Source organism: Salvelinus sp. IW2-2015, unplaced genomic scaffold (genome assembly GCF_002910315.2).
Source record: "Salvelinus sp. IW2-2015 unplaced genomic scaffold, ASM291031v2 Un_scaffold356, whole genome shotgun sequence".
Lineage (NCBI taxonomy): Eukaryota > Metazoa > Chordata > Actinopteri > Salmoniformes > Salmonidae > Salvelinus > Salvelinus sp. IW2-2015.
This window is the reverse complement of record NW_019942547.1, coordinates 606956-625548: the sequence shown is the minus strand read 5'-3', so window position 1 is coordinate 625548 and position 18593 is coordinate 606956. Positions and strand designations below refer to the sequence as shown.

Below are 18593 nucleotides of genomic sequence, written 5' to 3'. Positions count from 1 at the left end.
AGAATTCTATTTCAAAAGGATAAAACAGAATTCTATTTTTATAAAGTGTGTGAACTGATATGCCTTCAGATCGAACCTACATTTAGAGTCTGTCATAGAATGCTGGCATTTATTGGACTCGGTTATGTTCCCAATGGCCACCGACAAGTCTGAGCACTTGTTTTCAACCAAAAATGTGGCTATTATACAGATATGACAATTACACAATCATAAAATGATTGTATACATTGCATGGACGGATTCAATACCGAAATAATTATGTATAGGGCGCCGTAGCCCTCTTAAGAGCTGTGTTTTTTAACTCTACACGTGCGTCCCGTTTAAGGAGACAGCAACACAACCAGCCTTGGATCCTTTTGACCGCGAGTTACCTTTCCTCTTCTGAAAGCGGCTGCATTGGCTGCCCCTATAAAAGCTTGGAGGAGAAAAAAAGCAGTTCTGTTAGAACCAGATACAGAGCGGCGAAGACAATAACGGTCGTGAAAAGGCGAATACAAAAGCGTCCATTTGACCTTTTTCCAATTCAAGGAATTACATTTGATGAACATTGAAGAATTGGAATTTCGCAGCATTAGGGGAAAAGGTCGGTTGTTTTTCTTTATTCGTTTTTGTTGTTTCTTTGTTAAGTTGCTCTGTGGGTGATATGCATTGTGTCATGCAACATCCTAAAGGAACTTTATTATTTGATATGTACAGAACGGATGTATATGGTTGCGCATGTTTGATTCAGTCTGTAAATCTTTTCMAAACAAAAGCGCATCTTTGCCTCCGCGCCTGTATAGTACGCGGCATTGTTCACAACAATCAACACATGATTTACAGTGTTCATCCTTAATCAAATGTATTGAATAACGTGTGCATTTATGAGGTTTTGGTAGGATGGGTAAGATGACAAACTGTGGGTAGTGTATTTGATGTCCTTTATCGCAAATTACCGTATTGTGCTTGATGAACACAGTGTATGGGCTACAGCATCTGCTGCTGTTTATTGTATGGAAGAGTCTGCGCTGCGCTGAATGACCGAAAGTAACCCCTTCCTCTTGAAACAATGAAACATCCAGCATGAAGTTCTGAAAGGATTTCGATAATTATATTGCACTGATACGGTTGACATTCGATTACAATGAAAGAATGTAAGGTCTTAGATTGTGAAATTATGTTTTTATTGTGAAATTATGTTTGTATTGTTTTAATAAATGTTTGTTTCTGATTCATTGATGCAGGCATGAGGTTGTAGTTAAGGAAGGAGATGTTTACCAAGCTGATTTTGCRATTGTGTTTTTTTGTCGATCCATCGTTGACCATAGCGGTTGTCATATTGTTATTCATTCGTTGTTGGGKTTTTTTCATAGCCTGTTTCATCAAAGCATTGCTTAATTTTGTTCTTAGCCTTTGTAAGATGTTCATATTCTGAATGATTTTTGCTATGTTTTGAGACCGTAGTTGAAMAAATAACAGGCTAAGCTTCCATTGGATAAAGAAATATGATCATCATATGGATATTGTGCACGAGCAATTTTTTTTTGTAAACAAGTAAAATAAAAAAAATAAAAAAGTAAATCACCACATTAAAACACTAGAGGCGCGCGCAGCAATTCTGCACCAGGCAACCGCATTGATTATTTTGCAGAGAGGCTGCTTACAACTTCTAGGCCAACTGTAGTGTTTTGTTATGGTATGCGTTGAAGCTGATGGAAAAACAACCTACAATGTAACCGATATGTTCATTTGAAAATCTGTTTTTATTATGCCGGGACCTGAGGTAGACTATCATACAAATTTAGCCAAATTACATATTTTGAATGTGTTTCGTTATGAATAGGCTATCCATCCACCCAGGCTACTGGTGAAATGTTACCTGCGTAGCCTGCTTGTCCTTCATTCGTCTCGGTTTGAGAATAGACATTCCAATTGTTTGAGAGCTTGTTTGCATCGCCATCATTTTTTCATTTAACTACGCAAGTCAGTTAAGAACAAATTCTTATTTTCAATGACGGCCTATAACTTTTTTTTTTTACCTTGTCAGCTCGGGGATTCGATCTTGCAACCTTTAGGTTACTATTCCAACGCTCTAGCCACTAGGCTACCAGCCTCCCCAAAATTGTTTGAATGGCAAGTGCATTTATCAGACGAAAAGGACTACATTTCAGTAGACACTCTCATCCTGAGCGACTTACAGTAGTGAGTGCAAACTTTTTCCATTGCATTCTGGTCCCCCATGGGAATCAAACCCACAACCTTGGCGTTGCATGCACCACGCTCTACCGACAGGGCCTCACAGGGACCCATTCATGTCATAAAAACTCTGTTGCATCTGAAAGTATTTAATAATACAGCTGGCTATATAATTAGATAAATAGTAACAGCAATCGCCTCGTGCAATTTTAGTGATTGTTCATTTCTGTATTGCAATTGCTGGATTGAATTGAAATGTCATGTTATGAGGACATCTGGTACTTTAGATATTAGTCTTTTTTTTGTGCAATTGTGTGGGTGGCACACCTTCATTTGCCAAGTACCCAGTGACTGTTTGTAGATCCAAAAGTCCTTGTGTGTTTTTTTTTGTAACAGACACTGAATCTCTCAATCCTGGAAATGCCACCAGTGCACTAGTAAAACTGTCCGATTGGTTAATACAGTCTAGTATCCATTGGAGATCTGATGGTTATATTTGGTTGGACTTTGACCTATGAGTGGCGAGGTGTCCAGTGGACTCAAACAGCCTGCTTCTCTGGTCTCACTGTGCTGTGTGTCTGCCGTTGGGAGCTCAAAAGCAGTAGGAAAGGTCCCCGAGTCTCACTGTGTTGTCACTGTGCTCTGCAGTTGGGAGCTGGACGGCTGTAGGATAGGTCCCTGAGGCGAGATGGCCATCTCTACTCAACTGGGCTTACTGCTGTGGAAGAACTTCACCTACAGAAGGAGACAGACAGTAAGTAGCTACTATATTTAAAAAAAAGTCTATCAACCCCACGTAGATTCTGTGAGATAAGGGGAGCATGTCAATGAAAGTTGCTGGGGAAAAGTGGAATAATAAGCTTTAGTGGTTACAAGGTTTAGTAGAAATACGATGTGTTACTATTGTCGTTTGTGTGGTCAATTCACACAAGAATAGCATTTTCTATTTATTGGTAAAAGGAATGAGATTGTGAAACACCACTTGAATGGACTTTATTTATCCTTTGACTCATTGAGGATGTTCAGACCATCGATGACATCAACGTAGCAGGGCGTCAATGTGGAGATGGTGACGCGTAGCATGGAGGAGTTTTTTAAGTGCTCTCTCAAGTACACATTTCCGCAAAAAGGGTTTGGATTCTGGAACATTTTAAATAACACCATCGTCTTATCATGCCATCAAACGGTTAATCCTCAAAATCTCTCAAGAGATTCTTAGAACCAGATACATTTATAGAACAGATCCCCAGCCTCCATTTGACCAATGCTCTGTGAGGATGGTGCTGGGAGGACAGCAGCTGTTGTGGACATATGTCCACCCAACCAACCYTTCTCCCTTCCCACTCCTAGTCTTAGCTAGGATAAAGATTATAATATATTTGCCAACAGCTGATAAACCCCTTAATGGCTGCCTGACACCCCCATAATGGTTTGTGGAATGACCCACTTCCATTGTAGAGCTGGATCAGTCCATTTTAAAGGGGATCCTAKATTTGAATTGTAATTGAGGAAATGTCTCATTTAGAATCAAAATGACCCATCCAACATAGTCAAGAAATTGGTAACCTGGATTGTAGACTAAAGTACACAAAGAAAGCTTAGAGGTGGGTTGTCTACTCTAGGACAGTGGTTCCCAACCTTTTTCGGTTATTGTATCACCAAGTGCATTTTGCTCTACCCTGAGTACCCCTGAACTACCCCCTCATGTGAATTTTACCAGTAAGCCTATGGTYTCATGAGTCTTCTCAAGTRCCYCTGGTTGGGGAACCACTGCTCCAGGACACTGAAATTTGAAATGCATTTTTTTTTGTCAAATTTTTGTTACGTCCATGGCCACCCTACTTTGCAAACAATTTCAGGTTCAAAGATTCCTCCTTATCTGTCGTTTTGCCCCAAATAAACAACACATGATTGTATGATWGAAATCTCCAAATGGGTTGTTCTGTAGGGAGACCAGACATCCTGACTATTGCRTTGGTTTCACTGTTTGAATGCTGTTTGTCCTGATGAGTTTATCAGTCGCTCATCGACCTTCTGAACTTCCCTTTCAGCTCCAGCTAATTATCGAGATAATATGGCCKCTCTTCATCTTCTTCATCCTCATATCTGTGAGGATGCATTATCCGCCCTACGAGCAACATGAGTGTAAGTAGCCCACACATACACAGAGTGCCTGAAATCACAATGTATTAGCCYGTGAAAGACGATTTTCTGTCTTATGTAAATTTGAAGGACAATAAAGCTTTTAGAAATTGAATTGAGTTGAAATGGACTCAAATCTAGCCTTGTTTATGGTGATTTATTCACTCAGTTATWATGAGGCAATTCAAGAAAAATGTTTGTGTCTCGACTGGGTAGTAGTGACGTACTAGAGGCCTCGTGACATTTGGTCCAAATGCTGTTTCCCGTCATCATTTGTTCCCGTTTCTCATTCTTTGTAGTTAGATGAGTCAGATCACAAGATGGAGGACAACAGGATGCCAGACAGTTGTCCTTTACATCATCGGCCACTAGTGTTTATTGAGTCCAAGACTCTTTGGAAAGCAAAGCAATACAGACAAAAGATACTTCAGGGAAAGAGAGAGCTCATCATTTTTAATGGACATTACTGTTAGTATCAAAGACAGATAGTCATAACAGAACAGTGGAAGGYAGGAGATTCCCACAAGAAATGTGTCCCAATGGATTTAGTTATTCTAGAACAATGGATAAGGGAAAACAAATAGTGGGCTGTGTGAACATATGTGGAAATGTTCCATAGACCTACTGGAAAGGAAGAAAAAATGTTTTATTGTCCAAGAAATGTCAATGCAGAGAAGAGTACATTAATGTCCTTACCTGCCATTACTCATCCCAAGCCAAGGTCTTCCTTCTATACAGTTTTCTTAAAAACATCCCAYTCAGTAGGTCAATATTTGATATATTGACCCGCTGGCCTTTAAAATTCCTGTAGTACACAATAACAGCTCTGGGAACAGTTTGTTACTTACACAGATAATATATTCTCAACTTTGAGTTAGAAGCTAAAGTTAGAAGCTAAAATGGARTTGTTTATCTCGGTAAAATCAGAGAGCGAAATGAAATTGAATTGTTGCAAAATTCACCCGAAAACAATAATAAATGAATCTTCATTAAATTAACTTCCTGAATTTAAATGTATACCACTAAGACTCAAACAACACTGGACTGTGTTGTATGTTTGTTCACATCAATACAGTAGAAGGATAGCTACTATACTTTCTATTGCCCTCCTTAYCTCTATCTTGTCAATACAGGTCTCCAGTAAAGATCTTGGTTTCATCCCAATTGGCATCCTATTCCCTTTATGGTGCAGTACTTTTGACTAGGGCCCATAGGGAATAGGGTGCTATTTGGGACRTACATACTGTATTTCACCAGGTCAGAAGGMTATACYTTTGCCCTCCTGTATAATACAGATATACACTGAGTGTACAAAACATTAGGAACAGCTGCCTAATATTGAGTTGCACCCCCTTTAAATGAATTGGGCATGGACCCTGCAAGGTGTCGAAAGCGTTCCACAGGGATCCTGGCCCAAGTCGACTCCAATGCTTCCCACAGTTGTGTCAAGTTGGCTGGATATCCTTTTGGTGGTGGRCAGTCTATGTCATGGACAAAGCAGGTGTTCAAAATGTTTTGCACACCCAGTGTAGGTTGGATAGCAGGCCAGTAGGCTAGGCTATTAAACTCAGTGTATGATACCKTAACTGTGGAATGTGAAAGAACTATTCAAGTGTTACTCCAAAGGCTTGTCAGATACACACACACACATTGACAAAAAGGAAAATGGGGATACTTCTGTAACATCTTGTTTAGCAGAATGGGCACGTCACCATTTTGTTGACGGTCAAACCTGTCAACTCTAGTCAACTCGGCCGTAGATAGAATTACTTGATTTCACCCATTGAACTCAACAGTTTTGACCTCAGGACTGGGTCACGCTATATAGTCCTACTCTATTTGATTGCTTCACAATCTGCTGGGCTTAATAACTAACTACTGTACAGTAGCAGATAACGGTTTGCTTATAACCTCTTATGGCTCGTCACTGAAAGTGAATGTTGATCCAAAGGTCATATGAGTCATGTGGTTCACTGAGGCAATTATTCACCAAATATCCCCCCCTTCCTATCTCTCTTGGTCTCTGACCCAGATGGCTCCCTGTTTCCCTAAATAGTGCAGTACTTTTGGCCAGAGCACTTGCGGAATAGGGTGCCATTTGGGACGCAACCTTGGCCTCTCTGTTAGACAACACAGTTCCTCAAGAGTACACGAGGAATCCGTGCCCACGCGGTGTCCCCCGTTGTACTGTGCTCTTGCTAAACCAAGATGTCCCCCTGGCTGTTATTTCGATCTTCTGAATTGAGCCAAGCTGAAATGGAGTTTCACTCAGTTCTCCTTGCTCTGCCATTGTGAAATGTTGGGTGACTGACTAAAGTACCACAATTACCCAACATAATCATTTGACTTCAGTGGCCATCTGGGCAGCTACGTAGGGAGATATTGTGACATAGAGCGGTRTCGATCATTGACCTTCCCTATTTGTCCCCCTCCAGGCCATTTCCCTAACAAGGCCATGCCCTCRGCGGGCACCTTGCCCTGGGTACAAGGRATCATCTGTAACGCCAACAACCCCTGCTTCCGCCACCCCACACCAGGAGAGACCCCAGGGCTGGTGGGCAACTTCAACGATTCTATGTGAGTTCATCCCGGGAAAATTGTCCATTTAACATTTGATAGAATGATTTGATGACTAATCAAATCATTCTATCAAATGTTAAATGGAGAATTTGTCTATGTCAAACAACCAAGTAAACAATGTAAGCTAAGACATTAAAACATTGAAATAAGGGACCATGCCACAAGGAGCATTGTTCCTCTTTTCAGACCCTCAACCCCAGAGGATCAGCATGTGTGTTTTACCACCGTTGTTCCTCACATCGTCTAATCGTCTCTCTATGAAACACAGAATCTCCCGTCTGTTCATCGATGCCAAGAAGATCCTCCTCTACAGCCAGAATGACAAGAGCTTCGAGGGCTACAAAGTTCTGGTGCGGGCTCTGGGGAAACTACAGAGCAACACGGCAGGTAGGACAGATCACAGTACATAGACCCTGCGCTACAGACTTATAGATGCATCCCACTGGGCAACCAATTGGTTGAATCAACGTTGTTTCCACGTCATTTCAACAAAGAAATGCAATTTGAGGATGTTGAATCCACGTGGGAAACTGATTGGATTTGCAAAAAGTCACCAACGTACGGGAATTTTGTCTTTTTTCACGCAACTTTTAACTTAAATTCAACGACATGGTGACATTTTTTGTTGTTGATTTCATGTTAAATTCACGTTAGTTGACAAGTCAACCAAATGAAAACTAGGTGTTGAAATTCCATCTGTGCCCAGTGGGATGTACATGGATAACCCTTTTATTGATGCACTGTCCATAAATTTACACTGATTTATATATTTGTATGTATTGTTTAAAGTACTGTATGACATCACATTTTATGTATGTTTCTGCATGTGATGTTACTGAATCTGATCCTAAGCCTGTGCCCACCTGCGTACATAGGCCCTGAGCCATAGACGTATAGCACGCATACTGATCTGAGTTTGATTAGCCTAGTTTTTCAGKAGGTAKGTATGATCACCTATCTGTACATGCCTTATCGCTATAGATGTAGGGCACACGCTGTCGACTTGAAGCACGTAGTACTGAACTTGAGACTTGTTTGATGTGGAAGTCCTCGTTTTCCTGGGGCCGTCTGGTGCAGAGAGTTCAGAGCAAATGGCATGCTTAGATTTTAATGGCCTCCATGAAACCCCAAATTCCTAATGCGAAGAAAAGCAGATTACTGGCGACCGTACAGCTCCTAATCAAAGTGGGGCCGTTTGGCTCGTAATGGAGGGCAATGGGTGCAGGTTGGCAGCATAGAAATAGAGTTACTAGAATGGMYGTTCTCATTCCAGTGATTGTTCTACGATTCATGAGTGATCCAATCAAAAACGCGGTGGTCTGAGGGGCTTTGTTAGCCTGGTCCCAGATCTGCTGGGAGTTGGCTAGATGGCAAAAACAAATATGGGACCAGGCTTTGTCCCTTCTAGTAATTTGATTTCTATGGGTGGCATAGCATTGGTGTAATCAGTCCATGCCAGTCCTGGGGTGGGGAGGTTGCTGCTGGGCCAACCAGGGGGCAGTGCCCCTGTCCTGTTCTAACTCTTTTTAAGTAGCAGGAAGACCTCCCTGGGCCCACCCATCACAACAGGATACAGATTTAAACTAACTGGCCCATCAATGTTCTGACTGCTATCTCTGTGTCTGAACTGGACCAACCCCGGGCTTGGAATGTGTCTGCATCCTGTTTGAGGATCATTATGTGCTCCGGTCTCGCCTCACGTGACTGTCCATCTCATTTTAGATGGTGAATAAGTAATCGTATTTCCAGCAGGAAAAAACRGAATACCATTGAAAATAAACTTCTGCACACTGCTCCACAGATTTAATGGATACTGTAATGTTAGATTTTGGCTCTTGCTGAGCGGCCATTTTCAGAGTGGAAAGTACATGGGGCTGTCATGACTTTGGACCAGGAAGAGGGGGAAAGATCTTTGAGGAAATCAGGTTGATGATAGTATCTTTCCCTTGCATGAGTCCTGAGGTGTCCCAGTCCCCACACCCCTACGTACATATCTGCCATACATATTACCTACCCACTGGGCAAAACGCGTCGAATTAACATTATACCAATGTCATATTTCAACGTACAACTGACATTGACCATTAATTGACTTTTTTTGGTTGAATTTCCTAACAAGGTAACATCAGCTGCCAGATGAGCCTCATGGCACCTCATCAAGGCTAACGCTAACACACCACTGTTAAACCATCAAGGCTAACGCTAACACACCACTGTTAAACCATCAAGGCTAACGCTAACACCACTGTTAAACCATCAAGCTGACACATTTTAAAGAAATCAAATGAAGTCATTCATTATTACATAAAGGAGCATAAATGAACTGTGTCTGTGGTAACCGTACTATCACTATTCTACATCCAGCAAAGAGTAGTTCAGAGACTAACATAGGCCTACCACTAAAAGATGAATCGCTTCAAAACAGTAGTCTTTCACATTCCCCCTCCAACTTGCATTTATCGTCTATCTACTCCTGCAGCATAACCTCTCACCTATGCTTCCTTCCAGAGGACCAGAGCCTAGTTAAGATATTACCTGAGATATTCAGGTCATGAAGACTGTGTCAAAAGCTATTGCGTAATAGCTCATTCCAGCATAATTATGTTGTATGCAAATAAAACGAGTCACGTGAACAATCTGGCCAAACGTGGAGAAATGTATCCGTGTTAAAAATACCAGTTTGAATATCAGGACTTAAAAGAAGCCAGTGTTAAAATTGGTTACTTCAGTGTTTAAAAGGAGTCTAGGAGCAGATCACAGCTCTGCATCGACCCGCTCTAAAATCCTTCCGCTATATAAAGCCTTACAGTGAAGTGCCGTTATGTCAAAAGGGAGAAAGTTCATGTTGGTGCTAGAATTAGTGCCTCGTGTCACGAGAGAAGCACTTTAATCTTATTCATGAAATATATCCAATTTTCTCTTCTCTCACTTGGCTGTATGTTTTATATGCTAGACATCGATATGCTGCTGCTTGCATTTGTCTTTTCGGGTTTGTAACCCAGACTAGTTTTAATGTAGTGGGTTGATGTGTCAGCCAGACTGACTGACTGAAAGGTTTCCTAGGTGGGTCGTTTGTTCTTTCGAAGGTCTCTAAACTCCTCTCGGTTCTCTTCCCACTGACGCACGGGTGCACGCACGCACAATTCTCCTTCTCAAAGAGTTCTGGCTTGCCTAGTGTCCCACATTCTTTGTCCTTTTCCCCCCTGTCGGTTGGTCAAGTTCCAAATCAGTCCGACTCTCATTTCCCATTTTTGTTCTGTTGAATAACACCACAGGCAGCTTCCTTCTCTCAGGTTATTAGACTCAGTCAGTCAGGACAATCATCTTCTGTGTCCCTATATAGTGCACTACTTTTGAACAGATCCCTATGGGAAACAGGGTGGGTCGTTCGGGCCTYAGGTGACCACGACCCTCTCAGTCAGTACGTTTGTTCCACTTCTTCTATCAACCTGAAATGATCTGTAGCTAACTGTCATTTGTCACGCTTGRCAAAGGCGGCCATTTTGTTTGTCTGATTGTAGGTTGTTTGTTGAGTCAGAGAAGTTTGGGAACATGTTAAATATATGTCTCCTCATGTCTATAAAGTATTTTTCACCAGAAGGCAGAGCAAGTAGTGACAAGCCKGGATGGCAGTCTGATTCATATTGTTATAGCCTACTTGTTATTGTTTTGGTAGGTCAAAGACACAGCATAGTAACCACCTAAGCCAAGTGCAGATAGACGGTACCTTTTGGGGCTATCCCTCTTTCTTTTATGGCTGTACTCTCACTCATTGCTGTTGTTTGGGCACATCTCCAGTCTCTTGTTTCCTGAAGTCAGGATGATTAGAGYTCATTACCACTCCCTGGTTATTTGCTCTGGGGTCGTCTCTATGCTCTGGGATCGTCTCTATGCTCTGGGGATGTCTCTGCAACACACACCACGTCCCCCTTGACCTGCTCCCAGGAGCCTCTGGGGCAGATGTGTTTCCTGTCTAGATCGTGTAACCAGTTGAGTTTTACCTGGAACCCAAAAGGGTTCTCCTACAGGGACAGACAGAGTTCTAGGTATAACTTGTTTTCTAAGAGTATAGGGTTAGGGTTCTGATCAGGAAAAACTCCTTGGCCCTAGTTATGGGTAACACTCCCTTCTAGTAGTCCCCCCCCCCACCCCCCAAGGGGTAATGTGGTAATCTTAATGATTAATGAGATTAATGGTAAGATTAATGGTAATCTTTACCATGTATCCGGCAGCTACTCTTGTCACTGTGCTATCTAACGTTTAAGTAACGACATTTCCAATTCAAGCTGGGCAGGAAGGGACGGGACAGAGTGAAAAGGGGAGGAGCCCAGTACTCTAGCCCAGTATTTGKGCCAAAGTGRAACGCCCTAGAGTAACCCCRGCTGCGGAGTGCCAAGCAGCAGAGTGCTGAGCTGACTTCAACTGKTTTTTAAGYGGAGATGACTTCTCTGGAATGTTCTGACCCAGTGAACACAATAGTCCCCTGAGCAGGGTAGACTGTGTCCATGATATGTCTCCCCCTCACTGTATCTCTCCATTCTGTCCATGCCAGTATATTAGTATAATATGTCTATTATACCATATTATTGAGGACTTTACAGTTTTCACCCAAGTAACCAAGTATTTGGAGTTTCCCCAGATARTAGACTACAATTTCTCTATTCAAGATGATGAGTTTCGACGCTAAATCACAATTCTATCCATTAAAACATATTTCTGTCTTTTTAAATAGATCTGTTTCTAATCATGCAGCACAGTGTTCCTAGGCAGTCTGTTGAATGTGCATTGCATCATCCCATACCAGGTTTCAAGCTGAAGGACTTTCTCCGYGATAAGGAGACCTTATCGTCGTTCCTGCATCGCAACGCCTCCCTATCCCATCATGCCGTCCAGCAGATTGTAGAGGCTGACCTCAACCTAGAGAAGGTAAACATATTGACTGTGTGTGAAGAGGAAAGAGAAGGCCTATCTTTCTGTTTGTCACCACATCGAGTACCTTTTAAAAAGCAGTCATCCATGCCATGACCTTGGTTTGCTGGTATCTGACGCACCGTAACTATATATACCGCGAGACGGCTAAACTCGTAACACCGTGTAATGAAAGGGGGATGGTGAGAACCAAGTCTGTGGCGCATGTCATCCTCTTTCTCAGGGAAAATAATTAAGCTCAGTTTCATCACTGTCTGTATTTGGAGGGCAGTAGTCACRTGATTTTGCTCACCCCTCCATCTCTCCTCCATCTTYTGTCTGCCTCACAGTGAGCATGTGCGGAGAGGGGCTCTAACGCATGCGGTGGATCTATTAACCGTATCCCACCCCCACTGTAGCTGTTTTATTACCCATCAGCCCTCTCTCTCTGCCCTTTTTCCACAGACAGTCTCCCCATGCATGACTGAAAAGCTGCACAGTGCAAATTTTTCATATGTTTTGTTGTTGACCATGTTGTGCGATACCTATGGCCATGTGGAAATGTAGAATAATGAAATTTKATTTTATTTATGGGTCATTCCGCAAGCAAATATCTTCCTGGAATAGAATTAAAAAATATTGGGTTTCCAGAGTGTTTCTGATAGGTTAGAAATAACGTTCCCCAAACATCTTTGTTTGAGTCATAGGAACATTCTAGAACAGTTTGGTAATGCCTCTAGAGGCAGTAAAACTACGAGCAGTGACATGACAACAGCTTTCCTGTGATGATATAGGATTCAAAACATATTTGCAAAATCATTCCTGACTTGGCATTCATTGTGAAAGTTGTTACAGTTAAAACATGAAATCACAATTCTCCCCTACATCCTCGCAACACATTTTTGTTGTTGTTTCTCGACTGCGAGAACTTGATCCCTGAAATATATAATTGCATGTTATCTACCAGGTCCTGATTGGAGGTTTCGGCGTCCATCTTAGAGATATGTGTAACACCACTTCCCTGGAGGAGTTTGTGACCATCTCCGACAAGAATGTGTCACGGCTCACTCAAGACATCATCTGCAAGGCCTCCCCTGATTGGCTGAACAAGGCCCAGGACCACTTCCTGTCCAACCTGGACTTCCTGAAACCCATACGGGTAAGAAACACTTAAAATACTAACACTTTTTAAAACTTAATACTGAACACTTTAACACCGGGGGCTTTAACACTGAACACTTTAACACTGGGGGCTTTAACTGTGTACGCCTAATAACACAATGCTATAGACCTAGCTAATCTTAGTTTGTTCAATGAATGTATTATTAAATGATTGATCAGTCAGACAAACTGAATAGGCTATTCCCTTTGCACTCACTTTCACACACACTTTATGACGGGGTAATGTAGCCTGCTGACACCAAGCCTTCTTTCTTCTGATAAAGAGAACATCATGTTCCCTGACATGATTACCATTTAGTGCCAGGACTTATCAATCCCTATTTCTGTACAAGATTTCTGTTCTTTATCGCATAAGAAAAAATCCTTGTTCCTGTCACAAAATTAGCTTGACAATGAATGGTCCCTTGTCTCTTTGTCGTAATGGGGGTTGGAGAGGCTGTGAACCCTGTTGTGGCAGGTGTCTGAATATAGACTTTTGGCACACACACACACACACCACACACACACACACACACACACACACACACACACACCACACACACACACACACACACCCACCAGGGAGAAAAATACAGTTAGTTCATTTTCAACAATACAGTGAATAGAATCACTCTAACACTTCGATGACCGTCCACACTTGGATGCAGATGAAAGAGTGATCCATTTTAGCTGACCCAGTTTTGTTAGCTTAGTCAGAACTCTCGTCCGGTGTTGGGACAAAGCTTTTTGGAAGGTGCCCAAGTGTACAGGAACAGTCTGCCAATGCAAACGCTGTCGCAACTGGTCAACTAACATGGGGAGGAAATGTCATAATAGTTGTTGAAATATCGTACCGCTTGAATCAGCTGTAATTTCAAACGGGTGTAAAACAATACTATTTGTTCTGAAAAAGACCAATAGGTTTCCCTCCGTAACAAAACAGACAGGGATATTAGACTATGTTTTGAATACAATAACCCTGTTCTGAATACAGTATAAAGTAACCGACTGCTCTTGCGTGCTGATATAGGCCCTGATCCAATATCCACATCATACCACTATACATAAAATTAAGCCTTGCATTAGGCTTGCATTCCTAAGTGTACACTAATATGGACAATGGACACAGTAATATTGACCGCTATAAGGAAAGCTGACACAGATTTGTACTTAGTGGCTAAGGTGCGCTGAAATGGTACACTTTTCCCTATGTAATGCACTGTATAAGGAATCAGGTTCATTTCAGAACCACCTTAGCACTAAAGTACAAGTCTTGGGTCAGCTGTGAGTGTGCCAGCAGTTCACATTTCAGCGGCCCTCTGTGACAGTCAATAACAGATGAGGTTGAACAGGAACTCCTCTCTGAAGTGTCCCTGGAGAGTGTTTGTTCTCAATGTCTTTTATCCCCCTGCCCCTCCCTTTTCTCCCTCATCCTCCTCCCCCACAACAGAAGGACGTGAAGTCCGACCCTGAGGTCGTCCAGAAGGTATCCGCGGCAACCGACGGTCTGCTAGAGAGCTTGGGAGCGCTGGCTGTAGAGGTAGGTGCTGTCTGTCAGGCACACACACGCACGCACGCACACAAACACACACACACACACACACACCACACCACACACACACCACACACAAACTTACATGTATGTTTCGACGTACATTTCACAAAATGACCGCCTCAAATGGCTATAACCTTGTCATTTTGTACACACAAGGGTAGTCTTTCACAACAAATAGACTGTTTAGTGTCAGCAGTCCAGTTGGTACCAGTCCAGGTCAGGACATGGCCGGGCGCATGCATGGCTGACACGGTCGCCAGTTGTACGGCGTTTCCTCCGACACATTGGTGCGGCTGGCTTCCGGTTAAGCGAGCAGTGTGTCAAGAGGCAGTGCGGCTTGGCAGGGTCGTGTTTCGGAGGACGCATGGCTCTTGAATCTCGCCTCTCCCCGAATCCGTACGGGAAGTTGCAGCGGTGGTACAAGACTGTAACTACCAAATTGGATATCACGAAATTGGGGAGAAAAGGGGGTAAAATTTTACCCCCAAAAGAATCAAAGGGGAAAAATCAAATGAATGTCCACAAAAGTACATGGCTGGGAAACGCTAAGAGACTTAGCGGGATGTGCTAGGGGAACAACAACAATAGATCACCTAGTCATGAGACTCTCTGCCCCCCTGCCCCCTCTCTTCTCAATCTTCTCCCTTTCCACCCCTCCTCTCTCCAGCCACAGTACTGCTGAGTTGGCGGAACATAAGGAAGCCGTCAGCTGTGGGAAAGAGAGGTCGTTCCCACTGATGTGTTTAGCAAATAGCTCTCTGGCAGAACTGTATGTCGCTGTATATCCATCTGGCATACTGTATGTCAGAGGAAATCCATGGACAGAGACAAAGAAATGTCCCTTAAACTAATGATTGAATGATCYCCTCCCTACTCAACAAGTCAAACAAGCAGCAATGTTACAAGACAAGAGAAGCTACCGGTATGAATGTCTCAAAAACKGAAAAATACACCTTTTCCCACCCTTATTTTACCTCAACCACAGCTTTTTGCCRTTAGCTGCTTATGTTCCCTGGTGTGAGAGGGAAGACGCGTAGTTAGCCTTGTAGCGGGCTAGCGGTGAGCTGCCTCGGCTCTGAGACATAACCTCTAGTAACCTCTCTTCAGGCTGGAGGTGCGGGGGGGTTGCAACAGAACGCTGCCTTCCTCAAATGACTCGGCCTGTTTGCATGCTATATGTCTGGCCCGCGGGCGTGAGGCAGAGAGACAGGCACAGACAGAAAGAGAAAGAGCGAGGCCTTTCCTCTGCCAAGGTTCTCACTGTATACGGAGAGCTCTACTTGAGGTGGAGAGGAGAGAAATCCTCCCTCCCTCCCATCTCCTCCCACTGGCTGCACTGTTCTTTCTTTCTTTGTGTGTTTTTGGACGGCGCTCAGGAAGCATGTGACTTGCTGAGGCGGCTCCCGGATCTCAGAGTTCGCTGAAATGTCTTTGTTATGAGAAACTTGACTGTCAATGATCACGACATTCTAAGTGATTACACCGTTCGAAACAATTACAAACATTCTAAGTGATTACACCGTTCTAAACGATTACACCATCCTAAGTGATTACACCATTCTAAACGATTACACCATTTTAAGTGATTACACTGTTCTAAACGATTACACCATCCTAAGTGATTACACCGTTCTAAGTGATTACATCGTTCTAAACGATTACACCAGTCTAAGTGATTACACCGTTCTATACGATTACACCATTCTACGTGATTACACTGTTCTAAACGATTACACCATCCTAAGTGATTACACCATTCTAAATGATTACACCATTCTAAACGATTACACCGTTTTAAACTATTACAAACATTCTAAGTGATTACACCGCTCTAAACGATTACACCATTCTAAACGATTACACCGTTTTAAACTATTACAAACATTCTAAGTGATTACACCGCTCTAAACGATTACAAACATTCTAAATGATAAGAATGTGTCGTCATCTTTGTCAAAAAGGACATCTCTAGAAAACTAGGGTTGTTAATTAAAGGATCAGTGTCAATGAAGATATGTTAAGTGTCGGAGGGTCTGAAGTCGTCTCCTTGTGGCAGGAAACTACTAGAACTGTGCAACAATATCCAGTCTGTTTCATTTCGTCACGTATCACATGATATTATCGAACAGGGTTGGATCATAAAACCAATATATATTTATAGTTCCAGAAAGATGCCGAGTTATAATTACCGACCTACCTATTCTCAGTCTCAAATGACAAAAGACCTTGTCACATGCATAGGTGCGTTAGTTTTAGCTCCGTCCAACGTCCTCAACGTGTTTTTCTAAGATAACCAGCCGCTTGTGCGGTGAGTCCACTGTGGCTCCTTTTATTCGAAAAAATGACAGAGTAACCTTTCTCTCCATTGTGCAAACACTGATACACGCACCCATGCACAGAGCCGGTCTCACTCTCAAGCACACAGGTCAGCCTGGTTTTCCCAACATCACTTTCACACCTAAAGACCCAGATTAGCTAAATACTCAATCAAAAGGGGACCATGGCGCTCTCCCGGAAGTTTGGTTAGTGCGTATAACCTGGGAATTCAGATAAGCAAAAAGGTGTGATGGGTCCGCACTAAAAAAAGTTGAACTCTCATAGAAGTTTTCTTTTAGAGGCTTAAATGTTTGTGGATTGTCAGCATTTCTGACCTAGAGTGCACAGTGAACCCATTGCTATTCTAATTTATTACCGGACACAGAATTCTCACAAGTAGTGTTGACTTGAGGAGAATAAGGATTTGAGTATTTAAAATGTTTTTAAAAAATCCTTTATTGAAAATATGGGAGGGGGATTGCACAATAGACCACACAAGCCACATGTTTTCAACGTTTTCAGGCTACCATGCCAATTGAGTGTGTGTGACAAGAACAGTTGCTATATATGTCCCAGGCTGTTAGGCAGGCAGTTAGGACAAGTGTTTTTAACCTTATGTCTAACAAAGTCTGTTTCCCAAATGGCACCCTATTCCCTATATAGTGCACTACTTTTGACCAGGGCCAGTTGCAGCCAAAGGCTCCTATCTGGAATAGCTTTCATTAACTGTCTGAACTCACACAGTTCATCAGTTCTAGAATATGTCTGAGTGTTGGTGTAAACATGTCTCAACATGTCTTCGGCACATGGTGTAATTATGTGTTGACTTGACACATATTACTGTACTCTGAAAATACTTTAATTTACGCGTACACAAAACACAGTAGAACATAATACACAAATACAAGAGTAAACATTCTAATAAATAGGTACTAGACAAATGCATCAAATAACAAAATCCTGAATAATATGAYTCAGAAGATTCAATAGATTCAATATTCAATAGTTTCTTAAACGTACATATTCCTCTCATCTTCCCCTAGCTGGCCAGTATGAAGAGTTGGAAGGAGATGCGTAACGAGATCCTTTACCTGACAGCCAACGCCACAGGCTCCCCCAGCCACATGTACCAGGCCGTGTCCCGTATCGTCTGTGGCCACCCCGAGGGCGGCGGACTGAAGATCAAGTCGCTCAACTGGTACGAGGACAACAACTACAAGGCCCTGTTCGGTAACCATGGCGGCAACGGCAGCGACGACGAACCCGTGTCCGCCTACGACAACACCTCAAGTCAGTCCTTGGTCAACTCCTTGCTCTAAAATTCATTAATAGTTTTTACTTATATCAAATGTGGATCAATTTGTTAATAATTTTATAGTAAAAAAGGAATCTCCACACACTTCAATCAGATGCAATTTCAGTTTGTAATTTTTGGTAAAGCTTTTAACAGTTTTGGGGGGGGGGATACAGGCTGTATGGACACCAGTGTATTCCTCCCTGGTGTTATAACAGAGATAGCTACCGTAACCCTCTTCAAAGTGTATAGGCTACTGAATACTCTGCCTACGGTGGTGTGATACTAACCTGTGTCYATCTGTCCTCCACCCCTCAGCTCCGTACTGTAACAGCATGATGAGGAGTCTGGAAGCTAGCCCCATCTCCAGGATGATCTGGAGGGCCCTGAAGCCTCTCCTCATGGGAAAGATCCTGTAYACCCCCGACACTCCCGCCACACAGAGGATCATACACGAGGTGA

At 42.7% G+C, this 18593-nt stretch overlaps 1 pseudogene; it reads left to right on the top strand.

The window, feature by feature from the left end:
• Window positions 1-436: 436 nt before the first annotated feature.
• LOC112068272 (phospholipid-transporting ATPase ABCA1-like) overlaps window positions 437-18593 on the top strand; it is a 57041-nt pseudogene continuing 38884 nt past the window's right edge.